Raw genomic sequence first — 14699 nt, 5'->3', positions numbered from 1 at the left:
CTGCGCTGCGCGTCGGTGTCCTGTTTGTCCTGTCGGGGCTTATTTTCCCAATAATGACCGGCATTCTATACATTATCCCTTACTTATTACACGGCTCTTCTCAATGCTGTAGACTGCGCCATTCACTTGCATGGGCCTTCCTAACGTTCAGCTGTCAATTATTTTTGTTTATTACACGGCTCTTCTCAATGCAGTGGAATGCTCACGTCCACCATATTTGACCGCTGTCAAGGAAAGTGGTTTTTTTTTGCCTCTGAATCACGTCATCTGTATCACTCTGCAGTCCGGTAACTTATCAACCCCAGAGTATTCGGTTGCAAAGCGACGTCAACGACTTTGGCGAACTATTTCTCTGCTGATCAACTCTACGAATGATAACAAATACATTGGAAAAAGACACACTGTGTGAAGTTATTTTTTTTATTTGGCAAGTAGCCATTACTAATTATCACTCCCTCCAGGAAATAAACGACTTTCGAATTGAATACATAAATATAAACAAAAAAACATTAACTAATGACAAATAGTATTTGGCAGTTAAACTAATAATACCAATACTCTTTGGCTGGGATGATGAGGCATCAGACAATCAAGTCATTTAAGCCTAAATACATATGTAAAAAGCACCAGAGCAGGTTGCTATTACCACGGACATTTAAAAACGATAACCTGTTGAACTAAATGGATGTGGTATGCTACACCACAGGATGCATCTGCAGACCACTGCCACATAAATAAAGGTAAGACGCGATATTTATTGCTTAAGATTTGCTGGTGCTGGGCGAGGTCTCGTGTTTTTTGCACTCAATTGGTCGGCCGTTTTAACTTGCAATTGATAGTCGGTGGAGTCAGTCTCTTGTTGACACAAAGTGACTTTTGGTCATTCTTGCTTTGCTTGAATTCTGGAATAATTGTGGGGGGGAGTGCTTGAGTTTTGGTCAGAATGCCTGATGTAGGTTTTGATGGAATGCGTGTTGTGAATTGAGAACAGCCAGCTCATGATGTGATACAGCCTTCAGCTGTGCAACAAATATTTTTTTCTTTTTCAATCTTTCCGACTTTTGTAGTGCTGTGTGTAGCCACACGTTTGGCCCTTCTGAACTTAAACACGCAGTGAACTTCCTTTCCCTAGCTCCTCTTGTTTATGTTGTTAGCTTAGCCATATCATGTCAAGTTGTCAATATTGGATACATGGAGCAGAACATAGTGGGTCATATGTCTGATGCTTTTTGGAAACGTTTTCTTCATAAAACGTGGCAGACAGATTTTGTATACATTTTATTCCTTAGTAATTAGCTACATGGGTATGCCGTCATTCAGAACCTTTCATTACCGGCACTAAAGAGAGAATAAAGAGTGCATCCTCACTGAAAATGCACTTCCGAATGCGTCTCTGTCTCCAGCACATTTCAAACCAAACTGACTCCCATGGCGATTTTATAATGATAGAACGCCGGTTCTGAATGGGTGAAGTATTCCTTTAATGTATTACCGCAAATAATTAAATAGACCCACAGTTTCGGCCAGAGGTTGCAGCAGACATAGACCACGTGGAAAGGTGGCATTGCATTGATTGGGTTGGTATTTTAGTTTGAAGTGAAGAAACAAAAGACAAGTGTTTCAATGGATAAAGAGGTGAAGGTAAATCTTCTTCACCTGCCCTCTTTGTGTCCGGTTTACACAGAGGATGTGGATACAAATACCAATGACATTCATCAACGAAGCATCTCCGGTTCAAATATCCACTTTAGCAATAATAAACTTCAAATTATAATGTGAAAGAGTAATCCACATGAAGCTGTATTTTAACCTGGTCCTTTGCTGCATGTCTCCCCCTCCCTCTGCCATACCTTCCTGTCTTACTCTACAATAAAAAGGATAAAACCTCTTTAAATAAAGAGCTTTTTTTTTATCTTTAAATAAATAAATAAATAAACGTCTTGATAAGTTTCCCATGTGTGGATGACTTAGGATCTATTAACCTGCAAACTTTGTTGGTCTGCTCTTCAGGCAGGGCAGAGTGGCACTATTTTTAGAATGAGCATTTATTGTTTATCGTAATGTATTTGTTATATTGTTCCATACATGCATCTGGTTTTCTTTCTTATCTGTGAAGCTGTGTGTGTCCGCCACTCTCTCTGGCAGCTAGCTAGTTCTCGACCACCCCACATGACTTTAGACTGGCTTTTCTAATTGAAAACAGTCGTGAAATCCCTCGCTGCTTTTTCAACTCCTACACACCCCCCCTCCACACACACACACACACACATGCACACACACACACACACATACAGACGTACACACAAACACACTTGTCGCAGACGGTCTCACTTAATACCCCAAAACACTAGCCAATATAGCAACACATGTGACGGCTTGCAAATAGCATTGTTAGCCGAGCAGTAAAATTGTTCTTTATACCTAATTTAGCATTTTAAAATAGAGCCTGTGGCATTCCCCTGCCTCCATAAAGTCTGGCTGGTGTGTGGAAGGGGTGAATAATGCTGCAGTCTGCCAGGAACTTGTTTCACTTTAATAGTTTGACTGTTTGGATTTTCTTGTTCCAACACCAGTCCAGCTGAACTGAGCTTCTCACATCTGTCCGCACGACAGATGTTAGGGGACATTAGGTTCCACACAGCGTCTTACTTCATTTAGTTCATCAAATCCTCTTACCCTTCCCTGACTTTTCTTTTCCCGGTGCGAAGCCGATCTATCCTGGATTCATCCATGTGGATGACAATGTGGATGCATTGCAAAATACAACACTTTTATTGAAATAGTAGTGTTAGTCAGCATGTAGGTATTTCCTGTGAGAAATCACACCATAAACTGCATTATCTTTAATAGGCCTATCGCGCTCATGACCAACACATTATCACATTAAAGTAATCTGCTTGGAGACCTTAAGAAACACAGTTTTTGGTAATAGTCGCATATATGTTTTCAGTACGGCAATGAACTGACAATCGACTGTCACCTTTGCCAATGTGACATTTGATATGGAGTTTGGAGGCTTTAAAAATGTAATTGGAACAATTGTGCCAAAGTTTGTATATGTTTTGAATTATGTATATAGATGGTCTGCCTACTGTGAGAGTTTAAGAAGTTGTTTTTTAGCAGGGCTCTTGACAAGCTGGTAACATTGAAAACATATGTATGGCTATTTGCCTGTTTTTGGTGGGGGAGGGTACTCAGTTGAACCAATTATATGTAATGGATTACCTTGTCTACGAAGCAGATCTCAGTTTTTAGGTCATTTATTTTGTAATGCATTTCTTCCACATAGAAATAAGCGGCATGGTTCTGCCTCTGCTCTGTTCCCAGTCACCAGTGCTGAGCAGCCACACCTACACCAGACTCAAACTCATTTTTGAAGTCGCAATTTATAAATTCTCAAAAAATGCTGGTGTAGTACATATTCTGTTTGAAATGCAGAATCCAATTATATATTTATAAAAAATATTTTCAGAAAACCTGATTTTCTGTAGTAAATCAACTTCTATTGAACTGTTCAGGATGTACTAGGGCTGGTCATTTTAGACCAGGATTAACCCAGAAAAGGCCTCGAAGCCAAAGCTGATTTATAATATCAGAATCAAGCCAAACTAAATAGGACTCAATTTAATATCAAGGAGTGTGATTGTAGTAGTAGATTTGAACTCAATCGCCTAGAAGTGTCCGGTACACGGGTGGTGTCCTACTAGCCGCCTCTATACATCTCTGAAGTTATATTAGGGATGGTAGTAATTAAAATGAGTGGGAAACCCTGCAACCTTCTTATCCTAGCCAGCACTTAGGTCCCTTCTGGTCGCCTGGGCTCATCCATGCACACTGTGTCACCATCTGTCTTCGTGAACCTCTTAACCTTCTGACTTCCTTTCCTACACCTAAGCCTATGTCCTCCAAGTTGTTTTTTGTTTTTTAAGTCCTAGGCCCTGTTTATTTGGAGACTGTCCCTTTGTGACTTTTGGCACATTAGCATATACGTGAAAAACCAAAAATACTGTTTGTTCTCAGTATGAAATCATCTGTTAGCACAATTTCAACACTTGCCAACTATAACAGCATATAACCTCAGCCCCAACTGGAGTCAGTCACTCAAATATTCTTTGTTTTGCATGAAAGATTTGCCAGGTTTTGTATGGCGAACCCGTGTATGTCATGTGTTTTTTGTTGTTTGTATCCTTTAGATTATTTGCGTTTTATCATCATTATATAATTTGTGATGTAACATCGTAGAAAACTAGGGAACAGACTCCTGTGCCTCCGTGGTAAAAACACTGTGAATTTTTTTAATCTATTTAAAGATGTAGTTATCTGATCCAAGTTTTAATATCTTTTTGGATAAAATGTTCCCAGTATTTTATATGATTGTTGGGTCCGTTATGAATGACTGCAATGGGTAAATATATTTAAAAGGTTATCTGGCATTTCAACCCATTTATAACTGTGTAATCATGACCTTGATAATATATTTTGCAATTTAACTTAAACTAGCCAAAACGGCGTCATTGAGCTAGCATAGAGCTTTAATAGAAACACTAAGGCCTGCACTTGTACTGGTAAGTGCCAAATACACACTGTCTACTCTCACCCATTGGCATTCTAGAGGGCTGGCTTTAAAAGACTCTATAAATGCATTGTTTATATCTTTATTTTTGTATTTCTGGTTCAATTCTGGTCAACAGGAAACGTTAAGAAAGCAACACAGACATTCCGTTGTTGCAGTCTCACGATTGAATGAGTTAACTTGCAGTCATCAGTCATGGAAAAAATGAGGTGAAAACATTTCGAATTCATCCAAGACAAACACCGCATATTGTTTCCTGTTGTAAAATGCAATGAAAGTCATTTTGAATCATAATGAAAACAATTATATAAAACCATTCTTGTTTAAATTAGAGATTTGCAGGGGTAGAAATATTTTTGGAATTTTTTTGCTTCATTTTTTTGGAGTAATTTATAATTAGATAAACAACAAACCCTAAAGACAAGGGCATTTGATCTTAAATGTCTAGTGACAGTGTTGGCTCTATTTCCTTTGTTGGTTCCTTATCCCAAAGTTTATTTTGTAATATTTTGGAAACATTTAGTTAATTGCGCCATATGTGGGTTAGGTGTATAACTAATCATTTTGGTTTGGAATAGTTGTCAAGTGTAAATGAACGCCAAAGGAAAGACAACAGTCAGCCTTTTGAATGAAAACTGAATGGTTCTAACTGATATTGACCTCATAAATGTACCCACATTTTGTAATAGATAAAGACAGAGAGAAAGACAGACAGACCGATAGATTTTATAGGGATGCAGCCTTTGACAACATTTAAATGCCACAATTGCTATCAATAAAACGAATGACACAGGGTTATCAAAGTCTCTTTTACTATTATTGATGTACATGATACTTGATTAAAATCTCCCAACACCAAAATTCCGATTGAGACGTTCATGTGAAATACATAAACATTATGAGGCAATTTCTTTATTTGTTGCAAGATTACAAAAAGCATAAAAACACATTATGCAAAAAAAAATAGATAGTGTCTGCTGATATTTTAATTGGATATGGCATTGCCTCAAAGAATAATGTGTTGGTAGAACAGATGAGTTCTATGTGTCTGCTGCATTTCTCTGGCTGCAGCTGTCAACAGGCTTCTCATCAGGCCATCAGCAACCCAGTCCATCAGCAACCCAGTCTCTTCAATATGCGTACAGATCGCACGGTTTTACAATTTCAAAATGCGTGCAGTACACACGCCATATGCCAATTTCGCGCGCATATGATACTCAAAACCCAGCATTAACTTCTGTGGCGGGCAGATGCGTCCACATACCACGCATCACTTTATACCCATATCGACGTCACCAGCGAGGCATGCTGCGTTCCATTGTACTCAGAACTTGGCAATTTCCGTCTTCCGATAAGGAAAAGTGCAATAAAACGGTTGTTAAAGTCGGAAATTCGGGCAACACTTGACTTCACTGAGGTGACGCAAAACCCAGTATTAACTTCTGTGGAGGGCAGAGCCTCTAATATTTAGACCATGTAGCCTTTATTCAATTATCGTTATAACAAGGTCTGTAGCCTAATTGACCGTTGAAAATCCACTTCCACCAATTTGTAAGTGTGGTTCAGGTTTACCAGAAAATATGAAACTATTGATAATATAAAAACGATGTAAAAAAATGAGGTTATGGGCCGAATTCGGTTAAAATTCAGCCTCTGCTGGACCACAACTAGATCGCCTTATTTCCTCGTTACACGCTTTAATTTAATTATATTTAAATTATTATGACCATGGAGCCTTTATTTGCATGGGTTTACATTTCGTTCTGTGTAGCATGGAAAAATCGGAGAAACACTCCCATTCAGAATGCATTGGTTTACATTTCGTTCTTTGAAACACGGTTATTTTTATTGATGTTTTTATTTTCAGTTTTTGAGGAGGTGCTTCAAAAATGCTTAATTTTCTGCAATAATCCAAAATCCAATGGAAAAACCCGTTGGCTTGTTGTCAAGGGAACCCAGGGCGACGCTCACTTCCGGGTTGGCCAACATACGTCATCCCTCCACCACTCTATACTGTAAAAACACATGTTCAAGTTGAATGATAATGCATGAATTTATTCTTTATTCTGCCATAGTATACGCGCGGATACTGTAGGTATAACACGCTATTTTACGTTGAAATGCGACGTAATCCAGTGTTCACGAAAACGTACACTGTCAACGTATGCTTTTGGCGACTGGGTTGGGCTGTGACGTACTCTGCGTCACCTCAGTGAAGTCAAGTGTTGCCCGAATTTCCGTCTTTAACAACCGTTTTATTGCACTTTTCCTTATCGGAAGACGGAAATTGCCGAGTTCTGAGTACAATGGAACGCAGCATGCCTCGCTGGTGACGTCGGTATGGGTATAAAGTGATGCGTGGTATGTGGACGCATCTGCCCTCCACAGAAGTTGATGCTGGGTTTTGAGTATCATATGCACGCGAAATTGGCACATGGCGTGTGTACTGCACGCATTTTGAAATTGTAAAACCGTGCGATCTGTACGCATATTGAAGAGACTGTGTTGCTATCAGTGCCACAGCTCTCAACAACTTCACACACTCAATACAAAGTGAACACAACGTTCCAATTTGGTGTCCAATTGTGTTTAAATGAAAATACAATTGCTTGTTGCCATTGAAGGCAATCAATTCCTTTTTGAAAAACATCACATTTGGAACATATATATTTTTTTATAATATAATTTAAGCTAATTTCAATTGAGGTTAAAACCTTTTTGGATTGATACTTTACACATGAATCAATATAACAAAGCTGTATGTACTGTGCGTGCTTGGTTTGTCTAGTGAAGTGCAGCTTCAAAGCATTCCAGAGGCCCATGAAGCAGCCGTCTGTGAGTGTTGGAGCAGCAGCCGGCCCCGTGCACATGGGAGAGGGAAACATGGGTTCCGGATGTGTCAGAATCAGACATTGTCCTCCAGGTCCAAACCATCCACTGAACGGGCTTCAGGCTATACCACCACTGTCAGTGGTGGACTTGTCTCACAAATCAGTTTAGAAAAAATCTAAAATCTGTTGGCAGACAAGTTCAAATCTGTAGGAAAGCAGATAGATCCAGCTGCATGAACCCCGCCTACCCTCCATATCAAAGGCTTCTAGCCATGTCTCATTGGGTAGTATTGTTTCCCATCTTTGGCCGTAAACACCCAGCACAGAGACACATTCGGCATGAGGCGTGGCCGAGGCCTCTGCTTTAGGTGGGGAGCCAGGTGGGACTTGTTGGTGGTACATACACAGGTGTGAAAGCAGAGTGAGGGTTATATAGCTTTTAGCATTGAGCCTGGGTCGTAGATGCATGGGATTTACAAAGGGTAAAGCCGTTGGTTTCACCTTCCACAAAGCCCCGGTTTGTAGAAGACGGGCAGATGGAGAGAGGAGAGAGGGCACACGCTCTGCCTTTCAGGCAGAAACAATATGATGCTTCCACGACTCACCCTCCCTGGAAAGCAAACCACACCTCAGATACACCTCAGCCATATCAAATCTGTCCCAAGCCAACCGTACAGTCAAGTATCAGAGATGTGCGCCCATAATCTTCCAAGTGCTACGTCATAGCCCTTGCCAATAAGAAAATGGTGACAAAGGATGGCATATAACTGCTTGCTTCTATGTAATACATAATCAAATGAAAAAACAATAAGAAATATTAATACAGGTCATAGAAAATCATGAATCGCCTAAAATGACTGTAGATTGAATGGAATCACACAGCGGGACAAGGCAGTTTCAACCCTGACACTAAAGATGCTTTAGTGTCAAGATAAGGAATACTACGAATGCACTGCAATAGTGGTAGTAGATAACAAATCACTTTCAGCCATGTTACAATTCATTTAAATCTTGTACTTCATGTTCATATTATCTTGCTATCTTTGATCTATTGATAATCGTATTGTAAGACGCAGAATTCATCTGGCAGCTCTAAGCTAATTCATGTTTTATCTTCTCTGTATCTTCTCTGCAGCATATGATGGCACAGCGAGACACCAAGTTAACTGATGTTTGATTAGGTTTCCAATGGCTAGGAAAAAGACAAGGACCAAGACTACTTTCTAATAGAAAACCTTTACTTCAACAGAAACACATCACTTCCCCCCTTGCTGTGTGTGGAGCAGCGTATGGGGCAAGGGGGGTGCTGGCTGTAGCCCACCACTACTAGAGTGACGTGTCCAGCGACACCCTCTGCTGTCACGCAGGAAAACCACATTCACACAACAGTGACCTTCATTCATATAGTGAACAGATCTTCAGTGAACTGAACTTAATGTACACTGAACATTTGAGTGTTCTAGCCAATGTCCCCATAATCTTCTATACCTCATAATTACACATGATGTAAGGATATCCATATATATCTTGATCTAAAATCCCTTCACATTTCAAGGATAGCGATTTCCCAGAAGCAGTATGCAGAAGTGAGTCAGCGTTGCATTTTAGACCCTAAAGTGATAAAACTCATAGCACAATGAGCTCTGCTGGTGTTTGGATCAGTTGCTCCCCTTCAATTAGCACATTACACTGCTATTTACAAAGCAGGAACATTCCAAAACCAATGCTCCGCAAAAAACTAGTTGAACAACTTATCCTTATTTCCTCCCACCTAGACTACTGCAACTCATTGTTTACTTGTTGTTACTCCAATCCTGATTCACAATGGCTCCCCTCATTCGGAATTAGGTTAAAATGATATTGATTACTTTTGAATCCTTACATGGCTCCACTAAATGTCTGAACTCATAGCTCCCCATTCTGCTCCCCAGACCCCTCGGATCAGAGAATTAAAAGCTGTTTACATTTCCACGGCCTAGGCTTCAAACAAAGAGGAATCATCTTTAAGCATTTGTATTAGGGCTCCCTGCACCCAAGGGGGCTGTACTACCTCGTTTGACAACAGGACACAGGTTCATGTTGAAACTGGATTATAGGAGTACAGTTTGAAGCAACATAGAATTCAGAGCAGGTTTTTGATGCTGTCAGAAATCTCAAGTGTGTTTGGTGTTGGCTTGTTGAATGTGGGGTACACACTAGACAATAATTTCAAAGGTAGTAAATTCAAATTTTAAATTCTGAATTGCTGATTGCACCACAGGTGTGCATACTTACCTGTTCCCAGAGTCTAATCAGTATCACTCACAAGGTGAGGCTGGGTAAACCAGCCATCAACCACACCCTGTTCCACTCCAGACCCCTTCCTCACCACGCCGGAGGGTTCTAGAGCAGGGGTACTCAATTGGCGGAGTCCAGTCCGGATCCGGACCCAAACGCAATGAAATTCGGACCAAGACGAAAATCAATATTCATTTTTTTTTAATATGATCCAAGCGAGATTTCATTGGCGTGTGATTTCTGGATGTGTTTCCAATGACGTATCTACCTCGTGCCCAATCCAAATGTCCTATCAGCGGTTGTATAATTACATCGCTATGATATTGTGGCCGCGAGCGCAAGCAAGATTTTTTTTTCCTCTGCAGTCTGTCGGCCCGTTCGGGTCACATTCCCCCGGAGGAATTTAAGGCACGCATGCATGCATGGTTGAGAAGGAATTGGGGGAAAGGAACTTTGGCTTTGACTCCCTGAATCCCAGATCTACATGGAGGAGAAAGGGATTATTGCCGGTGCAGACTCCAGGACACCTGTCGGTGCTCAGCTCCGGGCGCTCTTGGACTACCGCCGGAGATTGTCCGCACTCCTGCCGGCCCCCGGAGCTGAGCACCCGCCAGATTATATAGATATCTATATACTGTATTATATTATATTATATTATATTATTTAGATATAGAGCTCCCGGACACCCGCCGGAGCTGCCGGAGTGTTCTAGATTAGAATATTTTATAGAATGGACGCACAGTGCGGCCACCTACATAGCTTTACTCAATCAAAATTAAGCGCAGAATATTAAAAATGAAAAAAAATAGCATTTCTGTAAATATTTGTAACATAATGATACTTAATTTAAACAAAATTTATCGCACACAATTTTGTAAGACATAATATGGACTATTTTTTAGTTCCTTGAATTTCAAGTTAATGCCGGGAATTTCTGATACTTTGGGTCAGCTGTCAATCATAGTGGCACTGGCGCCACACAGGTAATCAACAACAACATCGTGGTCAGATTTGCGAACGGTACCTGTTTCTTTAGCTAGCAAACATCAAGGCGTTCTCCAAACTTGATAAAAAAAGAAAGGTGGATTCCGAAAATCGTGAATTTAAGACAGAGTGGACCGACAAATATGTATTTGTGCTGCCTGCAGGGAGCACAAAACCAATGTGTTTAATCTGTAATGAGACAGTTGCCCTTGTAAAAAGTGGAAACGTGAAACGTCATTATGAAACAAAGCATGGCCATTTCGAGCAGAATTACCCACAAAACTCTGAGGTAAGGACCATGAAAGTAAGCCAAATGCAAGCATCATACCAAGCAACCTGCACTATGATAGTCAGGTCAGCCACACAACAGGAGCGTGGAATTGAAGCCTCACTGCGAGTGGCATGGGTCTTAGGCAAGCACAAAAAAACATTCACTGATGCGGAAATCATGAAGGAATCGCTCTGTTTGAGGGAGCTCAAAAAGATGACATCATACAAAAAATAAATCAAATACCCCTCTCTGATTCCACTGCAGTAAGACAAACTGAAATCCTTGCTGATGATTTATTGGACCAACTGAAATCTGCTGTTAAAAAGGCTAAATGCATTTCATTGGCTTTAGATGAATCCACAGACAACACAGATGATGCCCAACTTTTGGTGTTTGTCCGATTTTTTGATGAAGAGAAGGGGGAATTCTTCGAAGATGTGTTAGGCCTCACAACCCTTCATAGGCATACAAGAGGGGATGATATTTATGAAGCAGTGATGGAGATGTTGAGAGACAGACCTGAAGACAGAGACCTGAAGCATGTTGTTTCCATTGCAACTGATTGAGCCCCAAGTATGACTGGGAGAGAGAGGGGACTAGTGTAAAGGTTCCTCACCTCATAGCATACCACTTTGCATTCATCAGATGGTTTTGTGTGCCAGCCTTGGAAATGAGTACTCAGAAATCATGACAACAGTAAAGAGACTTTTTTTTGAGGGCATCTTCTACTCTACAGCATCGCTTGCTGCGCTCATTCATCACAGAGGTTAATGCAGAATTTGACGATTTGCTTCTACACAACAATGTCAGTTGGCTTAGTAAAGGCAAAGTACTGGAGCGTTTTTGGACACTACGGAAAGAGCTAGAAACGTTTCTGTTGAATCAGAAGAGTCAAAAAGCAAAACCATTTGTGGAATTCCTGCAAAACAATGAAAAAATGGAAATTGTTGCTTTTCTGTCAGACATTACTTGCCAGCTCAATGATCTGAATTTGAAGCTCCAGGGCAAAAATAACACAGTGTGCATCCTCATGTCAGCTATCTGTGCCTTTCAAAGGAAACTGGAAATATTCAAAAGTGACATACAGGAAGAGGGCCTGCTTCACTTCCCAAAACTGAAACGTCAAGCTTCAGGAACACAGCATCACAATTATGTGGAATTCCTGGACAAATTGATTGAAAATTTTGAAACCCGGTTTGGAGATTTCCCTCTGGGAAAACAGGTCTTACTATGTATTGAAAATCCATTCCTGGTGAAAAATATCACAGAATTCTCAATTGAAGCCCTGAAGGTCTGCCCATGGGCTAGTGCTGCTTCTCTTCAATCAGAGCTGATTGAGCTTCAGGAAAACCTTGCACTGCAGGAATCTCTTTGTGACCCAGGCACCTTTTTGATGAAGATGGTCCCTGCAGCAGGTGTCCCCGTCTTGCAAGAAATGGCCCTGAACATTCTTACCATGCTCCCTTCAACATACTCTTGTGAGTCAGCCTTTTTAACGATTACTATGGTGAAGAACAAATACAGGAGTACACTCACTAATGAACACTTACACCAGTGTCTACGCCTGGCCCTCACACCTTTTGTGCCCAAGTTTAAAGAACTGGTGGCACAAAAAAGGTGTCACTTTTCACACTGATGTGGACAGAATACTTTGTGGATTTACTGCCTTTTTTTGTTCTGAGTTCTAATCTTTGAATTACATCAACACTGTTCCGGACCCTGGACAGATTGGAAATTTGGTGAGTGGACCTTTTGATTTTCTAATTGAGTACCCCTGTTCTAGAGGAAGAGGGTTGGCTGAGTCCACACCACGCCGGAGGGTTCTAGAGGAAGAGGTTTGGCCCAGAGTCCACACCACGCCGGAGGGTTCTAGAGGAAGGGGTTTGGCTGAGTCCACACCACGCCGGAGGGTTCTAGAGGAAGAGGTTTGGCTCCGAGTCCTCACCATGCCGGAGGGTTCGAGAGGAAGAGGTTTACATTTAGATTTACATTTAGGGCATTTAGCAGACGCTTTAATCCAAAGCAATTTACAATAAGTACATTTGTCATAAGTGAAACAATATGTCGCTGTCAGTACAGTAAAGCTGTTCATGGAACTAAGTGCAAGTACTAACAATCGCTAGGCTAACCCGTTCCCCGTGTACAGCAATGATAGCAGCTACTGCAGATGCTACAGAATTAAGTACTATCAATAAGTGCGTACATTAAGTGCCAGGACGTACAACATACAATGGTGGCCGGAAGGGGTTGGGTGGCTATGCAAAGTTGAGGTGAACTCTGAACAGGTGAGTTTTGAGTCTTTTGCGGAAGCTGGTAAGCGACTCTGCGATCCTGACATCGGCAGGGAGCTTGTTCCACCACTGAGGTCCCAAAACAGAGAAAAGTTGTGACTTTGCTGACCGACCTTTGCTTGCTCTTAGCGATGATGGTACCAGACGTCCAGCTGAGGTAGTTGAGCGGAGGGATTGAGCTGGGGTGTGTGGCTTGACCAACGCTTGGAGGTAGGCAGGGGCAGTTCCATTGACTGCCTTATATGCCCGTACCATCATCTTGAATCTGATGCAAGCTACTACAGGGAACCAGTGGAGGTCCCAGAAGAGGAGGGTCACATGGGAGAACTTGGGTAGGTTGAACACGAGGCGCGCTGCCGCATTCTGGATGCGCTGCAAAGGTTTAATCGCAGTGGCAGGGAGTCCAGGAGCGAGTTGCAGTAGTCGAGGCAGGAGATGACCAGTGATTGGACTAGAAGCTGAGCTGCTTCCCTTGTGGGCAAGGGCCGGATCCTGCGGATGTTGTAAAGTGCAAATCTGCCGGATCGGGTCACTGCGGTGATGTTTGCGGTGCAGCATAACTGATTATCCAGTACCACACCGAGGTTTCTGGCAGTTGGAGAAGGAGATACAGTGATGTTCTCAACAGTGACCAGTAAGTCCATGTGTGGGTAATCTTTCCCTGGCATTAGGAGGAGCTCAGTCTTGTTGAGGTTAAGCCTCAGGTGATGGGCAGTTGTCCAACTGCTGACGTCTGCCAGACATTCAGATATGCATGTTGCAATCAGGGCTTTGTCAGATGATGAGAAAGAGAGAAATAGCTGAGTGTCATCAGCGTAGCAGTGATAGGAAAAGCTGTGTGATGTAATTACAGAGCCCAGAGATCTGGTATCCTGATATCTGGAAGCCTGACTGGTGAGGGTCAAGCTGGTTGTTAGATGAGAGATAGGAGGACAGTTGGTTAGCAATGCCATGTTCCAGTGTTTTAGAGAGGAATGAAAGAAGAGATACCGGTCTGTAGTTCTGGATGTCAGTGGTACCAAGGGTTGGTTTTTTGAGGAGAGGCTTTATTCTGGCAGTCTTGAAAGACGCTGGAACAATGCCTGAAGTGAGGGAGGAGTTGATGAGCGCCGTGAGAAATGGGAGGATGTCGCTCGAGCCAGCCTGGAGGAGAGAGGCAGGGATAGTGTCAAGGGGGCAGGTGGTGGCATGGTTGGATGTTTTTATTCTGTTGACCTCGTCGGAGGTGAGGGGGATAAATTGGGTAAAGACAGGGGGGGGATGGGAGGAGGGAGGATGGTGGCAGGGATAAAAATGGAGCTAAGTCCTTTACCTTCTAGGTAAAGTAGGTAAAAAAGTCATCAGCAGTGAGGCAGGAAGGAGGTGGAGGGGTGAGGAAGGAAGAGAACATGGAAAACAGTTTCCTGGTGTTTGAGGCGCAGGAGTTGATTTTGGTCCGGTAGAAGGCAGATTTGGCTGTTGACACAGTGGAG

Source organism: Pollachius pollachius (genome assembly GCF_949987615.1).
Source record: "Pollachius pollachius genome assembly, chromosome: 16".
NCBI lineage: Eukaryota > Metazoa > Chordata > Actinopteri > Gadiformes > Gadidae > Pollachius > Pollachius pollachius.
The sequence above is the reverse complement of the archived record's forward strand: the minus strand, read 5'-3'. Positions refer to the sequence as shown.